Source organism: Pezoporus flaviventris, unplaced genomic scaffold (genome assembly GCF_033815535.1).
Source record: "Pezoporus flaviventris isolate CSIRO_AGI_PZ_B2104156 unplaced genomic scaffold, CSIRO_AGI_Pfla_v1 ptg000057l, whole genome shotgun sequence".
In the NCBI taxonomy this organism is placed as follows: domain Eukaryota; kingdom Metazoa; phylum Chordata; class Aves; order Psittaciformes; family Psittacidae; genus Pezoporus; species Pezoporus flaviventris.
Window position 1 is genome coordinate 6,153,602 of NW_026892605.1, and position 22,842 is coordinate 6,176,443.

The window sequence follows — 22,842 nt, forward strand, 5'->3', positions numbered from 1 at the left end:
GAGGTGAAGCTGAATAGAGTGGAGAGGAAAGCTAAAGGAAACAGTTGGCCCCACTTTGATGCAGGTACTAATCTTTTTGCTAATACAGGCATTCATGGCATTTCTGTTGTACTGTTAAGAAGACACAACACAGGGAAAAGAGAAGTCATATAAAAAAAAAAAGTGACCACCTGTGTACCACTGGTATTTCATCACTTTCAGCCTTCTGTATGGGATGGAAGCTGCTGAGGCATTACTGATCTGTAGAAACTTGCTTAGGTCACTGGAAGTTTTTCAATACCCGTGCAAAAGAATGGTTTCTGCAATTCCTTGGTCACATGAAGATCTTTGCAGGAGTAAACTTGATACGGATTTAAGAAAAAAAGACTGTAGAAATCGGAGAAGCAGGAAATATGGCTTGGGAGAACACTGTTTTAAAAACTGCTTCTAGTACTTTGCAGTTACTGAATACACTTCGAAGTTTTAACACTATGACATTTTCAGCTGCAGTATTAGTCTCTGAGTTTTCTTTCCTGAACAGTAAGAATCATAGGCCATGTCAGTTTTTATACTATTCACAATCAGATATAGCTCCACTAGAAACAGAGTTCAGTTAAGAATAGATCCCATGTTAGGTAATGCCCAAAGGAAACACCCTCCTTACTCAAAAGCTTTTCACTGATTATCTTCTCCCCAGTTTAAATTTACAAAACTTGTCTGTGGTTTTAAGCCCTCTGATAAGCAATTTCATTCCTGAAGTCAGCTAAGAAAGATTTCTCTCACTTTTACCAGTTTTGGACTGCAGGTTCTCGCACCTGGTGCGTCTGAGAAATTACAAGCAAGTGTTGCAAATTAGTCAAAATGAGAGAATCTTTGAGACTTCCTCAGTCAAGCATCACAAACTGTTTTGGAAATCAAGGTATAATTTGTCTAAAGTATAACCTTACACAGGATTTTGTTAAGATCTACTAAGTGAATAGCAAGTCCAAAGTCAAATTCAATATATGGTTAAGGCAAAGATTAATCAAAAGACTGCAAGAATGCACTGTTTAAAAATGTACATTCGTATGTTATTTCTCCAGAACAATGTATTGCAATTCAAATGGTTAACTTTAAAAAAAAACCTTGCTACCTAATTGTCACGATTTCTGCCACAATGCAACCAAGACCTCTCAAGCAGTGGGTGGAAAAAGCATTTCTGAACAATTTAATACCAATCATCCAATTTCAAGAGCCATAAGTCACAACCTGTCTATGATACCTGACTAGACAAAGGGTGCAGAAATTATCTCTGCTGATAAGGTGCTAGAAACTTTAAAAGTTGCAAAGCTTTGGATTTTTTCCTTTTATAATAATACCACCTACACAATCTTACCACATTTTACCCACTTGCTCTTAAAGCTAAGTAAAGAAATTATACTACACAGGTACGCTGAAGTACAGAGAAGAGTAATGTGGTTACTGTTAATATTAAGGTCTGATCTTGTGCTACCTATCTCAGTAGTTTAGTGTTTTCAAGTGGACAAACCAGTTCTTATGAGGCGGACGGGTAGGAGGAGGGAGGATGCACAGCGAAGGTCATTTCCAACGCAGGGAGATAGATCTTCCATAGTTTCAGAAAAGAGACCGAAAGGCAACTGACATCACACTGAAATAATCAAATATTCTGAAAGGCTATTTTTTAGGAACCAGAAGGACTCCTTTCATTAGGAGTCACAGTTTACTGCTTGTATTCTTGGCTGGGTTTGTTGTGTTTTTGTTTTTTTCTACCTGTCACTCAAATTGTCTTTCAAATTATACGTCAGTTTTCTTTGTATTATATATAGACACACATTCAGACAATATAACACAAGCAGAATAAATGCTATCAATAAAAATTTCTGGCCACTAACACCTGCCCAGTAACAGTACGTAAATTACCAACTATTTTAGTTTAGGACAATTAAAGCTGTAGTTACAGGTGTGGCTGGACGAACAATATCAAAAGGAGGTTTAAGAGAAGAAACACTGTAAAACTAGAAAATTATATGTTAGTGTTTTTCTTAAACTCTGGCATGTGATAATCTGTTTCATAACATAATTTAAAACAAACACACACAAACCCACCTCTTGACACACTTATGAGTTGGGCTGATGACAACCTCATGAGGTTTAACAAAGCCAAGTGTAAGGTCCTACACCTGGGTCGGAGCAATCCCAGGCACAGCTACAGGTTGGGCAAAGAAGAGATTCAGAGCAGCCCTGTGGAGAAGGAGTTGGGGGTGTTGGTCGATGAGAAAATGAACATGGGCCGGCAGTGCGCGCTTGCAGCCCAGAAAGCCAACCGTATCCTGGGCTGCATCAAAAGGAGCGTGACCAGCAGGTCGAAGGAGGTGATCCTGCCCCTCTACTCTGCTCTTGTGAGACCTCACCTGGAGTATTGTGTGCAGTTCTGGTGTCCTCAACAAAAAAAGGACATGGAACTGTTGGAACAAGTCCACAGAAGGGCCACAAGGATGATCAGGGAACTGGAGCACCTCCCGTATGAAGACGGGCTGAGAAAGTTGGGGCTGTTCAGCCTGGAGAAGAGAAGGCTGTGTGGAGACCTCACAGCAGCCTTCCAGTATCTGAAGGGGGCCTATAGGGATGCTGGAGAGGGACTCTTCATTAGAGACTGTAGTGACAGGACAAGGGGTAACAGGTTAAAACTTAAACAGGGGAAGTTTAGGTTGGATATAAGAAGGAAATTCTTTCCTGTTAGGGTGGTGAGGCACTGGAATGGGTTGCCCAGGGAGGTTGTGAATGCTCCATCCCTGGCAGTGTTCAATGCCAGGTTGGACAAGGCCTTGGGTGATATGATTTAGCGTAAGGTGTCCCCTGCCCATGGCAGGGGGGTTGGAACTAGATGATCTTAAGGTCCTTTCCAACCCTAACGATTCTATGATTCTATGATTCAAACACAGAACAAGGGAAGGGGAAATACACAACCTAGACTGGACTCTTCAGTCAGTATGTATTGACTGCATGCAACAGCACTATCACAGATTCTTAATCTGGTTTTCAAAGACTGTACTTTTCACAGATGTAAATTAAACAGCAATTTTAAGGAGGATTCTTACCACAAAAAGTTAACAGAATTTATTAGAGAAGTTTTATTCATCAGTTTTGAATAAAAGTATTTCTCCTTACTTTTCCAGTTCTAGAGAGTCAGAAGGTCATGGGCCTGCATATCAACTAAACCCTGTAATTCAACAGTACTGAATAAACTACTTAAATAAACTAGTTTAATCTTATTAAGTTTCAAAACTCTTGCTCTATCTATTGTGGGGAAAGTATTATTTTTCAGGTAAGCAAACTGACTAAACAGAGTAACAATTCAATAATTTAGCATAGGGTGTGCTAAGCATGGTCATTCCTAATGAACTCCCATACTCAGAAAAGATTAATTTTACATTATCCACAAAAGCTAGTATTAATAGACTTTATGCAGCCTAAGTACTACACTATCAAACTTTTATAACTAAACTTACAGTTTTATAGTACAAGAAATTAGAAAATTTGGCTATAAACTTATACTTCACTGACTACCATAATTTCCCCAGCTGGCCTACTGCGTATACAGTACTTTTTTAAGCTTAAGGAAACTTAGATGTAGTAATCTTGAACATGAGAAGCTGTACAACCATGTAACAACTGTCCTGTAACATGAACCTTACAAAAAAACCCACAGTAGACAGGGCTATGGACAACAGGTGACAACCTATAGACACCTTAACCCTCTGTGTCTTACTATTTTCTAAATTCACATCTGGTAAACAGAAATTGTTTGCTAAAGGAACATTAAAGAAAAAAAAATCTTTATTAGCACCAAACAACTGAACCACCTTTAAAAGCCCTAGCCATCTTCAGTATTCAGTAGCCTCTTGGTAAATCTGCCTGTTTAGAGAAATTTAAAATAATCCATGAGATAAAAACTGTCCAAAGCTCTCTGAAGTGGCTTGTGATCTAGAAATAACAAGAAAAGCAAGAAGCACATGCAAGAACTGGAAAAGATCTTACAGCTACTATCTTATGCATGTACAGAAAGAGAAGTTATTTGATAGCCAGAAGAACATTATTCAGATTTCATGGAAGTACATAATAGCCCCATAAAGAACAGGGGAGAGACACTGGTGAAAATCCCACTCCCATCACGACTGATGGCTAGGGAGAAAGCATTTATGCAGATCCTCTCTCCCAGTCAGCTGTCCACTAAACTGAGAATGTTTTAGTTTAAACTGTTGCACTCAACACCATCATTTGTCAAAGTGGGCATACTTTAGAAAATGCTTCCATTTAAATACCTTAGTTCTGTTATTTTTAAATAAAGTGTATTTCAGCTTCACACCATCACAATATTTCTAAAATAAAACACTTCAGTTACATTCTAATTGCAGGTCTAGTACACTTTGATTTTATTTTTTTTTCCCCCGCTACAAATACCACTATGTTGTTTCCAACATATTTACTGACATTTTTCCAGAATTTGATCAGAGATGCCATACATTGTATTCATTTCACTTTGGAGTACAGTGTCATCGAAAACTGTACAACATGACACAGAAGAAGTTCACTCGACTTCCCATTATCGCTAAAACTAAATACAAATAAGCAAATAAGGCAACTTCTTCATATATGCTAACCTGTATCTCCCCAAAAGCCAAGGAAGTAAGTGTACTGAGAGGGGAAAAAAAATAAAATCTGTGCAGAGTTATCTGTTCTATTATACTGAAATCTTTAAGTTGTTAGCATCTTCCAATCAACCAAAACATTTTTCAGGATCTATTTTAGCGACATACTTTGAAAACCAGAATTCCTAAATAATTTATAAAATTACAGCTAATCAAGCACTGCAATACTGTAAAACAAATGATGAAATTATTGCAAATCAACAAACATGCCCTCTCAGAACACACTCAGAAATCAAGTTTTCTCCCACAGACCTACTCAACTCACCCAAGCCAAGATCATTCTGTTCATATTTTGCAAGGTGAGAAAGGGACAAAAGCCTTTCCCTCCTGTTCATATCACACGCTTGCCAAGCTCTCATTTGCTAATCTGTCATAACACACAAACTGGAGAAAGACTTACAGCTTCATTCATGCTCTACCCGACCAATCCCTTCTGTTAATGCTCTGAAATAAAACAGGATGAGAAATACTTTTATTTCCCCCCCAACCTCCAGAGCAGTCTTTCATTATATGGCTTCTTCAATGACTTATGAGAGTAAACAGCAAATTTCAAAACTGGGGGACAGGTGGGAAGAGGGAAGAGATGAGCTAGCCTTTAGTAACAAAAAAGGATTACACTTTTAAAGGAACATCAAAGAAATGCAAAAATCTAAGTCTCAGTGTACAAGTACCTTGGTTTGTTTTAGTTAAGCTGTTTCCAACTTCACTTTCTGAAGCAGTTACATGGTCTTTCCAGAAAGTATACTCTGTCAGATATACAAGCTCTCATTTACAAAAGCAAGAAGATAATGAGGTTGACAAAAAAACGTGGCCAAAAAAACCTACATAGTAAAATAAAAAAGTGCTCTTAAAATTACTTCTTCAAACAAGTGACTGGTATAGTCTCAGAGAGGATAAATGCACTCCTATTGCTTCTCTATTTATTAATGTAAGACAAGCCTTTTTTCATTATTTATATATATAAGCCACAGCTTCCAATATGAGAAAGCTGGTCATCACCTAATGACTAAACCAGCAAATACTATATTTTCCCATTTGTGAACTGCATTTCTGTAAGTTGCAGATAGCACTTTAGAGATTAAAGAAAAATCCACATGCGTCTTATAAATACATCTCTAAACTCTAAATTGATACATTAAAATATGAGAGAAGCATGTCTTAGGCCTGGGACTCAGTTCTATTACTGACTGAACTGCCATATTGACTGTGTTATGAGCATATGGAGAAAGCCCAAGAATCACCTCACGAAGGTAAAATTAGTCCCCATAGGAGCATGCCAACAGAATCCACACTGAATCCTTCCATCCCTGCCTGTATCCAATCCACAGATGTTCTGCTTATCTTCTGTGTACTTTATTCTCCAGGCACTTCACTTCAAATGATGACCATCTTTTTCTTAAGGATCTAAAACTCACTACTGTGGCCAATTATACCCCTAAATTTCTCTGAGGCTTTAATAAAAAGCTTTCTATTACTGAATTCAGATAGCACCCAGGTGTAGCTCAGCAAAGGAGAACCGTGGCCCGTATACTACAGGAACATGAACACAATTGACCATGCAGATAAATGAAATTAATAACTGAACTGAAAGCTAGATTACTCAGTCATGCTCAATTTTTTTATAGAATTCATACAGTTGCACGATGACCACTTTATTTCCATAAGCTGTTGAACTGCAACAATTTGCAACAAAACATTCCTTTTTCCTAGCAAGGGAATGATTTTAAAATGCAGGCAAGTTACACTTGAGGTTATCACAAACAGTTCTATCAATGTTCAAAAAAAAACATAAAACCCCCAATGAAACTGAATTATCATCACTGCATCTTTAAATTACTTAAAAACTAAACAACAAATAAACCAAACTAAGTGTACTATTTATTTCAGGTTACTCTGTTCGAAGAAAAATACAGTTACAGCTGTTTGTCTACCGTAATTCATGATGAATGAAAATGAGTATGTACAAAGTAAGATGTAAACCACAGCATTGCTATAAATATATATTTGTATGGCAGTACCTTTGAGGAAAAACTGCAACTGGTCTTTGCAGTCTTCCCTGAGATGCAACTCACTTTTTAGAGAGGTAGCTCAATCCTTCTAGTGTGAAACATTATTTCACAAGGCACACACTCATTCTGGAGAATATCCCGATTTCTCTGCAGCTCTGCTTTCGCAGAATAAATAATTTGTTTTTTCCCCAAAACTGGAAATTACTTTAGCAAAAGAGACATCTTTATGGGAATACTCTGTCAATACAAAATCATTAAAATGATTAGCACTCTAGTTCCATTCACAAGACATTTGAACAGAAACAGAAGCAGCTGAAATGGATCAGACCTTAACTACCTTAAAGGTGCATCAATATATGCTACAGTAGCAATAAGGAGTAGCTAGGTCTCAGTCTTTCCTTTTTACATTGGATACTCAGGTACTTACACAGGTAGGGACAGCGCCCTTTGCTAGCTATTCATCCAGGCTGTCAAGCTACTGAGTTTGTCCTGTTTTCCAGTAGTGTAATTTCTAACTTACCACCATCCACCAACCTCCGTGATAAAACACAGAACTAAAAGGACAGCAGCTAAGCAGCAATAAGAACTGTTCCTGTGTCAACTGGCTGTTTACCTCAAAAGAAACCCCAAACAAACTCTTCACATTCAATTTACGGGATATGATCCAGGAACACATCTCAATTCATAATCCTTTTTTCTCTATAAGAGTTGCCATGGGAGACTATAAATTAGAGCTAGCAGAACCACAAGTGCCCTTCCAAGACCACGTTTGACATTATTATCTGCATGCTTTTGTACATGATAATATTTACATTGGAGACAAAAATGTACACTGACAATAGTATTCTGTACTAAAATGCTGTCTCCCATAATCCAATATTCAGTCACATTTGTGTCTTCTAGATTCCTGTTACAAGGAACTCCCCCCACTGCTAATTATCCCTAATGTTTACTCACGCCAAACATCCTTTCCTAGGTCTTCTAGGACACTGCCTGTCAAGTAAATATTTCTTATTGCCAAAAAATGTTAAGGAAAATTTTCACACATGACTCTGTGCTTTTCAGTGGACACGAATCTGATTTACTACCCGATTATATATAAGCCTTTTACACAGGTAATTATAAAAAAATCTTTCAAGTTCTGAACCTAATTAACATGTACATTAACACACCACTGATGAATATGTTAGTAAACTACACGAATGTTGAATTTATTGCATTATGTTCAGAGTTCAGAAAGTTATGGCAAAGAAATCACAGCAAGTGGGAGCTTACCACCACATCTTAGCAAGTAGCACTCCAGGCCACAGGCTACCCATCTGCCTTCCATCCCCCCAGATACAAACATATTTAATTTACGAAGACTTATAAAGTGCTTAACAATGATTCTCAAAATAAGAAGGACATGGAGCTCTTGGAGAAACTCCAGAGGAGGGCCACAAGGATGATAAGGGGACTGGAGCGCCTCCCGTTTGAAGACAGGCTGAGAAAGTTGGGGCTGTTCAGCCTAGAGAAGAGAAGCTGCTTGGAAACCTCATAGCAGCCTTCCAGTGTCTGAAGGGGGCCTAAAAGAATGAGGGAGAGCGTCTTTCGTTAGGGACTGTAGCGCTAGGACAAGGAGGAACAGATTTAAACTAAAAACAGGTAAAGTTCAGGTTAGATATAAGGAAGAAATTCTTTAATGTGAAGGTGCTGAGGCACTGGAACAGGCTGCCCAAGGAAGTTGTGAATGCTCCGTACTTGGCAGGGGTCAAGGCCAGGCTGGACAGGGCCTTGGACAACATGGTCTAGAGGAATCCCTGCTCATGGCAGGGGAGTTGGAACTAGATGATCTTGAGGTCCTTTTCAACCCTAACCACTCTATGATTACGACAAAACCCAAATTAACCACAGAACTATACAAAGTAACTACAACAGAACCATTAAAGCTACTGTAAATCTCAAAGGGGTAAATCTAATATACAAAATTATTCCATATTAAAGAAAAAAACAAAAATACTTGTTTAAAATAGTCTTGTGTGCACCAAGGCTGTTTACTACTATAATAACTGAGTTCACTGAATATATATTTTACTGTATTTGCATACCCTAATATTTAGGGACTAAGATATTTAAAGTCCACTTGAAATTCTAACTTATTTCAGGAAGCAAGTATGTTGATATCTAACAATTTCAAGCAATTATACCTGTGCAAACCCACTGAAGTCTATCCATTCATAGAAGTATAACTTTAATTATTTGACACACAACCCAATTAACGAACTTGTATGTAACTTGATTTACAGAATATTTGTTCATCATAATCATGCACAAGAAACTAAATTATTTCTGTCAAAGAAAATGTTATTTTACTAATAAAAACTCTAAGTTCTGTACAGCAAATTTAATGTGTTTGGTAACTACTGCTGTTTCTATAGGGTCACCTTTGAATCTAAGGTACATTTATCTTCTAATTTTGCTTGGTTTTCATTACAAAACTGCATAAGCATGTAAGTTTTTCTGTTCTTTTTGAAACTTTTTTATCTGCTGTCCTGGGTTCAGCAGTAGCAGTCATGTTTTTTCCTTTGTGTTAACTGGTGCAGTGCTGTGTTTTGACTTCTAGTTTGAGAACAGTGTTGGTGAAGCCGATGTTTTCGGTTGTTGCTAAGTGATGTTTACCCTGACCAAGGACTCTGTGAGGCTCATGCTCTGCCAGGGAGGAGGGGAGGCTGTGAGGAAGCAGAGACGGGGCGCCTGACCCGGGCTAGCCGGGGAGGTATTCCATACCACAGCACGTCATGCCCGGGGTGGGGGGTAACTGGGAGTTACCCGGAAGGACAGGGGCTTCCGGGTGGAACTCGCTTTCTTGGCTGGTGGTATCATATTCTCTTCTCTTGTTATTTTCCCTTATCATTGTTTTAGCTGATAGTAGCGGTGGTGATTTGTTGCTGGACTGTTCTTGTCTCAACCCGTAGGAGTTGCACTCTCTCGATCCTCCTCCCCGTTCCTCCGGGAGCAGGGAAGGGGAGAGCCCGGTGCGGGGGGGGGGAGACGGACACGGACCTTGATTGTTGTCAGCTCGGCACCACTCACTGGGAGTGAGTGAACAAGTTACCTGACTGGGTTTAAACCACGACAGTTCTTTTTGGCGCCCAACGTGTTATCTCTATAACAACCTTTCTGGAATCTTCTGACAGGATTCCAAAGTAAGTCTATTTTACAATGAGATATTTCACCCATTTTTACAATCCTTCACAAAACACTTGTGCAAATTCACACCTATAGGTGCAGCTGGGAGTCCTTCAACAGCTTTGTTTCAGACAAACGCTGTCCTCCCCAAAGTTCACACAGGGTTACATGGAGTGTCAGCCACATTAAGGCAAGTTCATTAGCCCAGTCTCTCAAGTTACTGTACATCAGCTGACTTTCAATAATTATGCGTACACACTTAGCCCATGAAAAATGCAAACTAATTCAACCTTCCTTAGCCAGCAATGAAACAGGGTTAAATTAAATCAAGTTACATGTAATTGCCACAGGCTACATATACACAACTGAACATTCACTGTAGCTGAGCATTCGATAACATCAAATTATCACGACCTAACAAGTTACGTTGAATCCTCACAAGTCCATCTACAGAGCTGAACTCCACTGGCTAATTATCAACATGTGATTAAGAACTTGTTCAATCCCATGACATTATGTCTTCTTTCAGACTAGAAAAAGATTTGTTAGGAATAAACAAAAACATCTGCAGAAAAAAAGAGAGAATTCCTATTCTGAAGTCTACTAATTGAATATAATCATTTAACATGGCACTAAGTAAACAGCTTTCATTATTCTTTTTCCAGGTTGCAGGCTAAGATTACAGTGTGATGTGAAAACTGAGTATGTTTACCTTCCGGTATTATGATGGCTTATTCATGTAATGATATTTAGAGAACTGCAGACAAAACAGGTTTTAAAGCATACCATTTTTATTGCAATTCCTCAAACATTTTAATATTTTCCACAGTAAAAATAAATGATCTATTTCTGTAAATAACATGATTAAACTTTACATTGTACTAGAACAGAACCAGAGGGAATTACTCCAGTGAGTAAATATGCAAAGTCGTAACTGTAATCTTTTATAATAGTGACCCTAGAGTGCACACTACATTCCTACATCTCTCTAAGCCATTGGTCACCTAAATTATCACCAGGCAAGTTCACCTACAGCTTTTCTTCAGTGTATACCAGAACTGCCACTATTTTTGCAGAACCAACCAGCTCAACATCCTTTTCACATCTAAGCCTGGGAAAGACATCAAGAGTAGGAAAGTCCAACCATACACGTTTTGAACATGCATAACACGCAAACGGATTACTTCACACTGCGTAACAGCCACTGCTTCCAACCCTTGACTCAAAATCTCTGCAGGACAGAGGAAGAGTGCTTTGGTCAGGGCATCAGAAACACATATTCTAAACTCTTCTTCAGTAGCAGGAGATTCACACATATGTTTGTCACTACCTATCAGCATCTTCAATTGGCTCTAAGATTTTATGGGGCAGCAAGAATTCACTTCACCTCTTGTAGAAATAATACATCACAGTGCAAAGAAATTTAACTAGAGCAGGAGAAAGCCTGGAAGAGAGAATGTGACTATAAACCAAACTTATTTAAACTCTTTTTCAGGAGGTAAAAATCTGTCCAATGTTTCCTACTGACTAGCACTATGGATCCCTTTTGCATGTGTGTAGCTCCGTTTTGCATGCTCATACATCTCATAGAATCATAGAATAGTTAGGGTTGGAAAGGCCCTTAAGATCATCTAGTTCCAACCGCCCTGCCATGGGCAGGGACACCTCACACTAAACCATGTCACCCAAGGCTCTGTCCAACCCAGTCTTGAACACCGCCAGGGAAGGAGCATTCAACAACTTCCAAATTCACACTTACCTGGGCAATGAATGGCAAATCTCAAACTTTTGATTGACAATCAAGAGCTGAAGTGTTAACAGAAGTATGACACAACAAAGTCCCTTTTTCATCCCACTCCAATTCCTTTTTATAATATAGAAATCAAGATGAAAATTTTAATTACTGCACTGTGACACCTGGTTTACAAGGAAATGTATAAGCATGTTAAATAATATTAAGCATATTAAATAGTAAAGATATTATACTAAATGCATTTGCATATGGTAAAATTTGTACCACCAAAAATGTTGAAGATCTGACTTGAAAAAACCCTTCAAGTACACTCAACACAGAAAAGCTGACATCAAATATGCAAAGGTTACTTTTTCTGTATACCAAGTCAAAGCTTTCTAGACTTCCACCAGGAAATCCCACACCCCCAGACTGAAAGATCACATTTGCAAAGTCAATCCAAAGTTAATAAATGCCCCATGCCCTCAGGAATTGTCACACAGTCCTTGGATTACATAATTCCCTTCCCACCTCCCCAGCCCAATCTTCATTCAGCTCACAGGAGGAATCTGCTCTGGAAATGAATCAGAGGCTAATCATAAGGCTGTGAGGTCTGTTGCATACGTGACTCTTCAAATAAAAAAGGAAAAGAAGTATGAAGAGGAGGAGGCTGCAGATCAGTTAGCAGGAAACTCAAAAACGTCGCTCTTCGGAATCTCATTGTATTTCTATTACTGACAGTAATATTTGTGTTCCTTTTTTCCTGAATGCTCTGAATCCCTTATTAGTTATATCTGCAACCAAAATTAGCAAATCTGTAGCAGCCTTTCAGTAACTGAAGGGGTTTTAATAAGGATGCTGGGGAGGGACTCTTCATTAGGAACTGTAGTGATAGGACAAGGGGTAATGGGTTAAAACTTAAAACAGAGGAAGTTTGGATTGGATATAAGGAAGAAATTCTTTAGTGTAAGGGTGGTGAGGCACTGGAATGGGCTGCCCAGGGAAGCTGTGAATGCTCCATCCCTGGCACTGCTCAAGGCCAGGTTGGACAGAGCCTTCGGTGACATGGTTTAGTGGGAGGTGTTCCTGCCCATGGCAGGGGATTGGAACTAGATGATCTTAAGGTCCTTTCCAACCCAAACTATCCTATGATTCTATGATTCTAATATTATCACACATACTATGATGCAAAAAAATCACTTAAAACTCAGGTCCTACAGTTGCTTCAGCCAGATTTCCAGCATTATAAAGACCAACTTCTGCATCTCAGTTCCCAACTTCCACTACATACTCTCCTCAAAAACATTTAAAAAGTAAGTATTTTTTAAGCATTCCAATATTACAATATATGTCACAGAAAAGCCCGTGACAAAATGAAGAATTCTGTCTCTGGAGTAGGGCTTAATGATGTGAAGCGATTAAGGCAAAGGAGTATACAGTGAACGTCAAAGAGAAATCAAAATACTTAATCATAAAAGACAGGACTGGAAGCAATCTCAAAGAGTCTACCCCTTTCCCAAAGGTAGAACCAACAGAATCTAAGGCCAATCCTAGGAGACTTTAATGTAACCAGTTGTGTTTTTTCAAAACAAAGCAAATCAAAAACCAGCTCCATTCATTCCACGAAGTCAAAGAAATAGGCATCCTGCTTTAAGAAAAAAAAAAGCCATGACAGACTTAAAGACCACCACTACACATTCATGAAGATGCCAAACACAGATCACACAGGTAACCTGAATTACAGAATTCTCCATCATTTGCTCTTGCAAGAAGTACTCCACATTTCTGAGCCTTTTTTTTTTTTTTTACTATGTGATTTCCTCAGTTAAAATAATTAAGTAAATAAATGAAACAATTAATTCCTGTGTTCAAAATAATGTTTCTTCACCCAGGTTATCCTTGGTTTGTACTTCTGGCTTTTCAGCCAGTTTGTTCTTCTTCCCTTCTCTAGTCTCTCTCAGTACATATTTCTCACCCATTCCCATCCACGAACTGCTCCCCTTGACACCCAATTCCAAACTGCCTTTCTGCCTCTGCTTCTCGCTAAGGCTGTTTCACAGCTGTTCTGCTATCTTGACTAAGGACAGTTTTATCTGCCCCACTAGCTCTTTCATTCAGTCCTCACAGTTCAGTCATTATTCCCCTAGAAACTCCAAGCTCCTATCCTCCTCCCAATACCTGTCCTTCAAACTTTCATTCCTTCCCCATCCTGTATAAGTCTGGCACCAGTCCTGGCACTACCTCCTCCATGTGTACACCCTTCCAGACACCTGAAACCTCAGTTCTTGTCTTCTCCACACTCAAACAAATCAGCACTGTGGATAATCAGGGAATGAACACCAGGAAACTAGGAGTCTGTATCACATCTCACTGCTTACAAGTGTGCTTATTAGGAAAGTCCTCTTGCGCATGCCAAATTTTTCAAAATTAATGCCTACAACCAGAGAAGTCACCTAATGTTTCAGACATCAAAAACTTGTCCAATTTTTTAACAGGTTTTCGAATGACAACAAAATGCACATCCCTAATGCAAAAATTCACCTCACTCTAAATTTAAATTATTTTCCCAAAGAATGGGGGTGCTCCAATCACTTGAGAAAAGGGTCAGAAATCATTTTTAAACATTTTTCTTTTTCTCTAGCATGAGCCTGAGGAACCAGTGAATTATTTTGGCTTCAAACTTTATTAAAAAAATCAGTGATGCAGCATGAATGATTTTGGCCTAAATGACTGAAGTTTAGCAAAGTCAGAAGTAATTATCACTGCCTTTAAATAGTTATGTTGTCAGGAAACTGAGAGGAGCCACTATTGGTCCCATCTACAAAAAGCAAGCAACATGCCTTCTCGAAGTTGACTACTAACTGTTAAGAAGTTTCAAATACTTGCAACTGCCAATTTTTTTTAGGATACACTGAAGTTTTTCTATGTTACAGGTTATGCCTCAGCATGAGTTTTTAGAGACACTTTCAGGAAGATTGAATGATCACTGAGCATACTGGTAGAAGAAAATACATTTCCCATTACTAAACAAACAAAACAAAAAAAGTGAAAAAGGAAAACCTAGCAACCATGTAGTAAAATGCAATCCTATTTCCTTAGTTTTAACTAAATATTTAATAAACACATTATCAGGCAGATTTTTATTTTTCCCTTCAGGGGAAAAAAAATTATAGTCAGACTGATTTTAGATCTCCACACAGCATTCCCCATGAGTTCTCACTACAGCCTTACCAGAATCTTATCAAAATTTCCCAGGTTTTTGACTACAGAAAGCAGGTTCCAGACTATTTTTTCTACAGACACTAAGGTAGCTATTGTCTGTAGCATCTGATGAGGGCCCTCTAAATTTTGCCCCCATCCTCAATATCCAGCAAGCATACAGATTTCATGCTTAGGTCACTGGGAGCCACTTTGCTCCTCCTTCATGGAGTATCATGGGTGAACACAGCCACTCACCCCACTCCATTGCCAATTCCACACCTTTTGGCACTCTGGGCACACGTAATTCTGACAAAAAAAAAAAAAAAAGGGCAAAACATCTGAATGGAAAATAACAGGCAAGAAAGGGGGGCAGCCTCTACTAAAACCTAAAATTGAAAACAAGATTTCAGAGACAAGTTATTCTCCTGAGTACCTGGTCAACCCAGAGGAGAGATTGCTAGCTCAAACATCAGAGACAGTGGTTGCACTACCACAGGCACATGGTCACATTAAAGAAGTTTGCTTAATTACATTTTATTTAAAAAAACAAGTTTTAGTACTATTAAACCAAGCACTAAAGTGTTAAGAAATATCAGAATTCTGGTTGCTTACGCCTATCATTTAGTGCCTTGTGCAATATGAAAGTAATTAATAAAATGATCATATACTGTTTCCTGTTATTCACAGGATCTCTGCCTCATATATGGCACACGACATACATGTCACAAAACAAATCATTGTTACCACAAAAGGAGGTACCTTCCATCAGACATTACAATTTCTTACTAAGGAATTTTAATAAAACAGAGTTAATAAATTTGCTTGATTAAAACCAGTTTCCTATCTAAGATCTTTTGCTGGGAACTGCCATTTATAAAAATCAACTCTTAAAAAAATAAAATAAAAAAAATCCTTATTTTCACACAAAACTTTCACAAGTAAAGATAAAAAGAAGAAAAAAGGGGAAAAAAAAAACAGGAAAAAGAAAAAAAAAGACTGAGCACTACTTAACTGGGAGGGTGGTGAGGCACTGGAACAGGTTGCTCAAGTAAGTGATAAATGCTCCATCCCTGACAGTGTTCAAAATCCAGGTTGGACACAGCCTTGGACGACATGGTCTCATGTGAGGCATCCCTGCCCATGGCATGGGCAGTTGAAACTAGATCATGTTAACAACCTTTCCAACCCTAACCATTCTATGATTTTATGATAGCATACTCACAGCCTCTGGGCCATGCCTAGATCATATGACATAAAAAGCCACATGGGAAGAACAAAAAACACTTTTCTGCCCAACACAGATTAGACGTTTGGACCTAGACTTTTCTATACCACAAAAGCAATGGTCTAGCTAGGAACACCTCAGAACAGTCTTGCCTTGCTAACACAGGCCTACAGCAGCTGGACAACAGGCTACCATCACAATGAAACGGTCTGACCACTAGGTGCAAAAGTTCTCCCTCAACTAGTTTACATAACTGCTGCAACTATCAGTGTAAGAGGAGGAGTTTTATCCGTAACAGCCAATAAACAATGTCCCAGAAAGAACTAGCAACCCTGGAGGTTTACAGAGTAACATTTTGAATCTCTGTCTCCAATACTGTAGGCAAGCCATTTAATTACTTGCGGGATTTGGGTTATTAACAGCTGTCTCTGTTCTTTGCAATAAACTTTAAAGAGATTTTGGCTTCTTCACAATATGGAGGGTGATTTTAAGTTTTCAGGATAGGAAACCCATTCTTTTCCAACTGCTGGTATGAAGAAGACAGTTGAAACTTAACAGATGTTTAAGGCCATCAATAAAACCATTCTATACCTTTTAGGGATCCAGCATGAGAAACAATGAGCCCGATATGTTGAAATGAAGTGCATTCACAACCACAAATAAAGTCAAAGAAAACAACGTTATGAACTGAGTGCTGTAAAGTAACTTTAAAAATCAGATGAAAAAGGCATGTCAAATTACTTAAAATTTTAAGCTCTTTTAAAACTATTTTGATTTAGTTTCTGTCTTCCATCTGTAAAAATGGAAATAATAATTTACAGATGTGCAAAAAAACTTCTCTGATGTCTGTAAAGCACAGATAGTTACTTTAAGATCATTCCTACATATTAAGAGAAGAAAAAACTTCACCTTTCATGAAAGACTTGCATGTAATAAGGCAGCAGGCTACACACTGAATGACAAAGGAAAACAAAGACATGAACTAGGTTATGTATTTGTTTGGTATGCTGTATAACAGTGTACCAGCCAGCTGGCATTTCCCATGCACTGTATGAGACATTAAACTGAGGCTCTGAAGGTAAGGTGGAATACAATAATGTAGTTAAAAGGCGCAGCATATGGAGAAGGAAACTGGATTATGTTTGGTTCTGTAATCTTAGTCTGCTGTTTCCTTATTTTATTCTCTTACTTTGCAGCCTAGTGGTTTTTGACACTGTTCCTGTAAAGTGCATTGCGTACCTACACATACACACTGCTACAAAAAGCAAAATGCTTCAACTCAAACCACAGCAATAATTTCAAATCAAACCACAGCAATAATCTGAAAAGTTAGAATATCTACCCATATGAAGTATTTTGAGATTTCTGATTGGAAAACCACTTAAAACTGATACAAATACTAAAGGCAATAAAATTAACCTTTCTAGAATTTTTTCTGACCTTAACATAAAATATACTCTTCGATGTCTGTATTTTTTTTAAGTTACTTGTGCAAACCACATAATCACCTTCAAGTACAGTATCGACAACCACATCCAATTTAACTGGAATTCCTTTTAGTTTCTGCATACAGATGGGCCAAAATCCTTTCTCCCCTCCCTTTTGCTAGCAAGATTTTTCATAGTGAACAGGAGGGAAAAGGAAGTGAGACACAAACCATGGATCCTACACCATCCCCTCAAACACAATTTCCTCACTCCTGAGGTGCAGCAGATGTCAATATAAAGCACTTCTCTTGCATGTACTTTGGGGGTCGAGATCAATTACTAAGAAGTATGTTTGTAATACTAAGAAAATAAAAACAAATATAGATTAATCTAATAAAGTTTTTTTAGAATACATGCCCTTAACAACTGTCATTTCAAGAGGACTTCCTTTTTTGATTATTAAAAAGGATCATTATTGTACAGGGTTATTAGCATAATACACAACTATTTGAAGCACTTCTTTGTAGATATCTCTATGCAACTGAGTGTTCATTACTGACAACTCAAAATCAGATGCTAACTTAAACTGTGCTACTTCTAATAAAGACATATAAAAAGCAAGATTGAAAATAACCTGGATCACATTGAAATGGCCATTTTTTTCTCAGATATTAGCCATTCCTAGTAATATATTCTGTGACAATAAATAGCTACCCCAACACTGTGGATGAGCCACATCATACCTACCAAACACCAAATTCTAAAGCTGTCACTACTCGTTTTTCCAATGAAGTATACGTCCATCATGAATTTACATACATTCATTCATGACTATTACACACTTTTCTAGAATGTATTTTCTGAATTTGAAGACTTTATTTCTTTCCTAGATCTTGATATTCAGAATAGGCATTTTTTTCTATTTCTAATTGTACAGCAATTACCCACTAACTTTACATTTCCTGTGCAGTATTTATAAAATGTTAATATAAATTCAATATGACTAACACTTTGCAATATAGTACACACATAAAAGTAGCACACTTGCCACTGAACACATTTTGCGGTAAGAAGTTTGTTATACGAATCTCTGGATGAAATCCATTCACACTTTGACTATTTTTCATCTAGTAGCCTCCAAAATATAGTTTATTTACATTATAGAGGAACAAATACATGAGACATTTAGGATTAAAGCTGCATTACCTTAATCATTACACAAACAGCAAAAAAACCCATGGTTCTATCCTAATGAAATTACTATTTATTGCCTTGATTCCGCAAGAACAGTCATGTGAAAATTAACGTACATTGAGTCTCAAACATACAATAAGGTTGCACAGGGCTACCTGTACTAATACAGAATAGGGATCTGCAAAGGGGTTTAGTGACATGATTTTGCTTCTCTATTCCTATTTCACCTAAATCAAAATACAAACACTTCAAATGTAAAAAATAAATTATTTTACCAGTATGCCTGTTCCTACGTCTTTATTTTTTAAAAAAGGATAAAAACAGCTTTAAAAGACAGTGAAAGGCTTCAGGAGAAAAAAAATAAAAATTATTGGAATAACTTCAGGTAAAAGTTTAAGAAGTTAAAAGCAAAAAAAAAAGATATATAACCTATACTCAGGAAATTCAGAATGTGCAAAGTGTTCAAAATACAAAATAAAAGATACAAAGAAGAAAGTATTTTCTTCTTTCAGTTAAAATAATTGCTACAACTAATAGTTATTATCTTGTGTAATAATGAATTTTGTGTTTCTGTAACATGAATAAAAACTGCAGCAGCTAACTGATGTGGTAAAGAGTGGACCAGTATAAACTCCTAAAGTTAGAGAAAAAGTAGTATATAAGTGACACAGTCCTGCTTCACGAACACTCACTCACACATTCTCAAGCATGCTAAAAAATACAATCTAAATAAAAAATAAATTCCTTTATAAACATTTCCACATTAAATATTTTTGAATGCTAAATATATTTTTCTGAGATAAAGAAATTTACAACTACATAAACCATGACAAAGCAACTAATTTAGGATTAATCACATATGGCTTAGCAGAGCATAAAAAAAAAAACTCATTACAAATCACAAATAGGCAGATTCTTAAATTTCGCTCTATAAATAAGCCTACTTTTCATACCAGAAAAGTACATGTTTTCTGGTTAAAAAAAAAAAAAAAAAGCTGTAAACACAACCCTGGCAAGATAAACTTGACAGGAACTACATAACTACAGTAGCTCATTTCCTGCTCGTATCTGCTGTATTTAAAGCAAACCTCTAGAAATGAAAAATAAGCCACTACTGTTAGCTTAACAAACCCATTTTTGTTACAACGAGAGCTGTTACACGCCGAAAGAAACGCTGGAGCTAATGTCGCTTCCTGATGATGAAAACTACCCAACAACTACAACTATTTCTGCACAGTCCTTTCTTTCCTATAAAGCAGTTACACTCGGTCTGTACGCATGCACGGACAGAAAGAAAATAGCAATTCTGCTGCTACACACTGAGAGAAGGACAGTTAGAGACGACTAGTGGCTCCCTGTGCAATTCACGAAGTTTAAAAATAAAAGGCTGCCTTTTCAAAGTGTTAATGGTTCCTCTCCACGCACGTAGGCCCGAGGCCCTGTTGCAAACAGTGTCTAACAGGACCAGGCAGCACAAAGACAGGAATGGGAGATTAGTGGGAGGGAGGGAGGCCGGGATTGGGGCTCAGCAGGATCTTCAAGCTTTTTAAAATTCAAACTGCTCCCTGACCAATACAAATCACGGACACGCTACTGACTACTACACGGATTTACAGCATTAAAAACACGCCTTCTACGTGACAGCTATATTAACTTCACCCTTTAAACATGTATCAGGGCACTCGGGGACATGATAGCACAGCTTTATTATGCGATTCGACACACAAGACACCAGAAAGTTACTCTATTATATACCTTAACCACTTATTGTAACAGATCAACCTGAACCACTAAAAAAAACTGCTGAAAAAAAAACAGAAATTATGTAATGTTGATACTTGTTTGCCATTTACAGATTTCTTTGCTACATGAAAGATGAAAAAATGTATCTTGAAATTTCCCTCTATTATGTAATTCCTGTAGGAGTATTTTTATTAGTGCACAGGGTGTCTGTTTTAAATCCACCTCAATTTTTAGTAACACTCTCAAACTCTACCACACATAAGTACAAGATTTACTTTACTGTAGATTAGCTGCCATTTACTTATAAAGACCTGACACTCAATCAACAGTCACTTACAAAACATATTTGACCTGTTAAAATGACAACTAATTACATATTCAAACATCGTGGACACAAACAGCCAATAACAACCTCAGCATCTCAAAGTGATATGGCCTGACAAGAAAGGATGACACTTTTTAAGCATTCCTCACTTTTTACTAAATTAAATTAAACGTTTGATTCTCAAATACTTTCGGCAAGATTTCATCTTCACCTTGGTCCCTCAAACGTCATAAAACTAGCACTTTACATACCATCCCTCTCCCATTTTCTGTTTGCCAGAAGCATAAAATGGTATTTCCTCTGAATCTAGCACATATTCCTGTAACATATACAGCACATAGACACTGAGATTGTGTGGAGTGCCTGATACATTATGCTTGCCTATCTCTATTTCCTGGGTTTGCAAGCGTCCGTGTTGTGTCAATCACCCCACGAGCACTAGTTTTATGCTATAAATACACTAAGCGATTAACACACTAATCAATCTCTGTATTATTTAGAAATTAAACCTCTGCACATTATAAATCCATATGCATTCGAACTTCTGAATGTTCAGAACGCAGGTCTGATAGGAAGAGAAGGTATTAGAGAAGAGAGATGGTATTTTTGTTCCTGGGTATTTACATTGTCTCTCTTCCCCTATTTCTCCACTTACTCCTTCCCCACTTCAGAGGGCGGTCTGCGCTGGGACCTTCCTTCCTGGCGCTAGGTGAAGTTGTAAATATGGCAAAGGATAAGTGCACATTTGCGGCTAATTGTATTGTTTCCTCCTCCTCCTGCCCCTCTCCGGGTTGAGGCCTGTCACTGAGAAGCCGCTTCGCCTTTCTAATCCCCGAGCTGGAGTAAAGGCGCTGGCCGGCGGGCCTGCGCTCTCCACCGGGCCTGGTCCTCCCGTCAGCCCTGGAAGAACCAATCTCCTCCGCCAAACCCGAACAAGCAGGAAAGAGGGCTGAGAAAAAAACACCTCCGGTTGCCACTTACTCCCCTCTACCCCGGATAACAGCTAATCCCCTCTGCTCCCGGCAGTGCTGGGCCGCCTGGGCTAGGAGGCCCGGCCCGCTGTTGAAGAGGGCAGGGAGGGGAAGGGGAAACAAGGAGGGGGGGTTACCTGAGCAAATCGGCGTCTGAATCCAACGAGAATCTAAGAGAGGGGGAAAGAAATCCACCCCCCTCCCTCCTCAGAGGAGCCGCCGCCGCCGCTGGGCCACCGCCGCCGCCGCGGAGCAGGAGGAGGAGGGGAGATAATATAACAACAATAATCCGGGCCGGGAGGGGGGCTGGCTCCTCTTCCGTCTCCTCCTCAGTGCAGCGAACATGTAGAGCCGAGGGGTGAGCGGCCAAGACAAATCCCTTCCCCCTGCGCCTGCTTCACAACATCAACAACGCCCGGGCCAGGCCGGGCCGCGTCGAACCGGTTCCGAGACACTCTCCGAGCCGCGGGGGAGCAGGGGGGGTGGCCGGAGGGCGCAGCGCTGCCAAGGGGCCGCCGCCGCCGCCACTCCCTCTGTGTGAGCGGGTGCAGGACGGCGGGGGACGGGTCAGCCTGGGCACGGTGAGCCGGTACCGGGCGGGGGGGGTAGGGGGAAGAGGAGGAGGGGGAAGGATCCTGTGTGTGTCTCTCTCGCTCCCTCTCAGAACAAAATGCCGACCGGAAGTGCAGCTGCAGGAATGACTCCCTCCACCGGCGCCAAACACCAACAGCCTCCCCCTTCCCTCCGCTGCCTCCTCCTCGCCCGCTCGCTCCCTTGCTAGCTCAACCAACGCCGCTTCCGCTGCCGCCGCCACGGCGCTACTCGGCGCCTCTGCAGTTGGAGTTGCTCCCTCCGCCTCGCCTGACGGCGGGCACAGCAAGCCTCCACGGTGGAGAAGCCGCTGCGCTTCCTCACCCCTGAGCCTCCCTCACCAGTTTCTGTTTCTCTTTTTTTTTACCCTCCTGGTGCGCGGAACGAGACCAGAGTTGACGCTCGGGCCTGCGCGGCGACGGAGGCAGCCAGCGATTTGTGAAGAAGTGGCCGTTAAAAAAAAACAACATACTTTTGGGGTTTTATCTTCCGCAAGGATGGGGGGGGGGCTGCAAAATGCCGCCTCGCGTCAAGGCTTAAAATGAACGCACAGAGGCGGTAGTGCCCC

General features: G+C 39.3%; 1 protein-coding gene across 7 annotated transcripts in view; it reads right to left on the reverse strand.

Annotated features, from left to right (window-relative positions):
* The window catches only part of NIPBL (NIPBL cohesin loading factor), a 155,012-nt gene extending 132,567 nt beyond the window's left edge, over positions 1-22,445 (reverse strand). For 6 of the 7 annotated variants that reach the window (XM_061469475.1, XM_061469478.1, XM_061469477.1 and 3 more), the window contains exon 1: positions 21,821-22,444. The gene's annotated coding sequence lies outside the window, so the exon portion shown is untranslated. Of the gene's footprint in view, positions 1-21,820 lie in introns of all 7 variants that reach the window. The other variant, XM_061469474.1, reaches the window with a different exon arrangement.
* Positions 22,446-22,842: the final 397 nt, after the last annotated feature.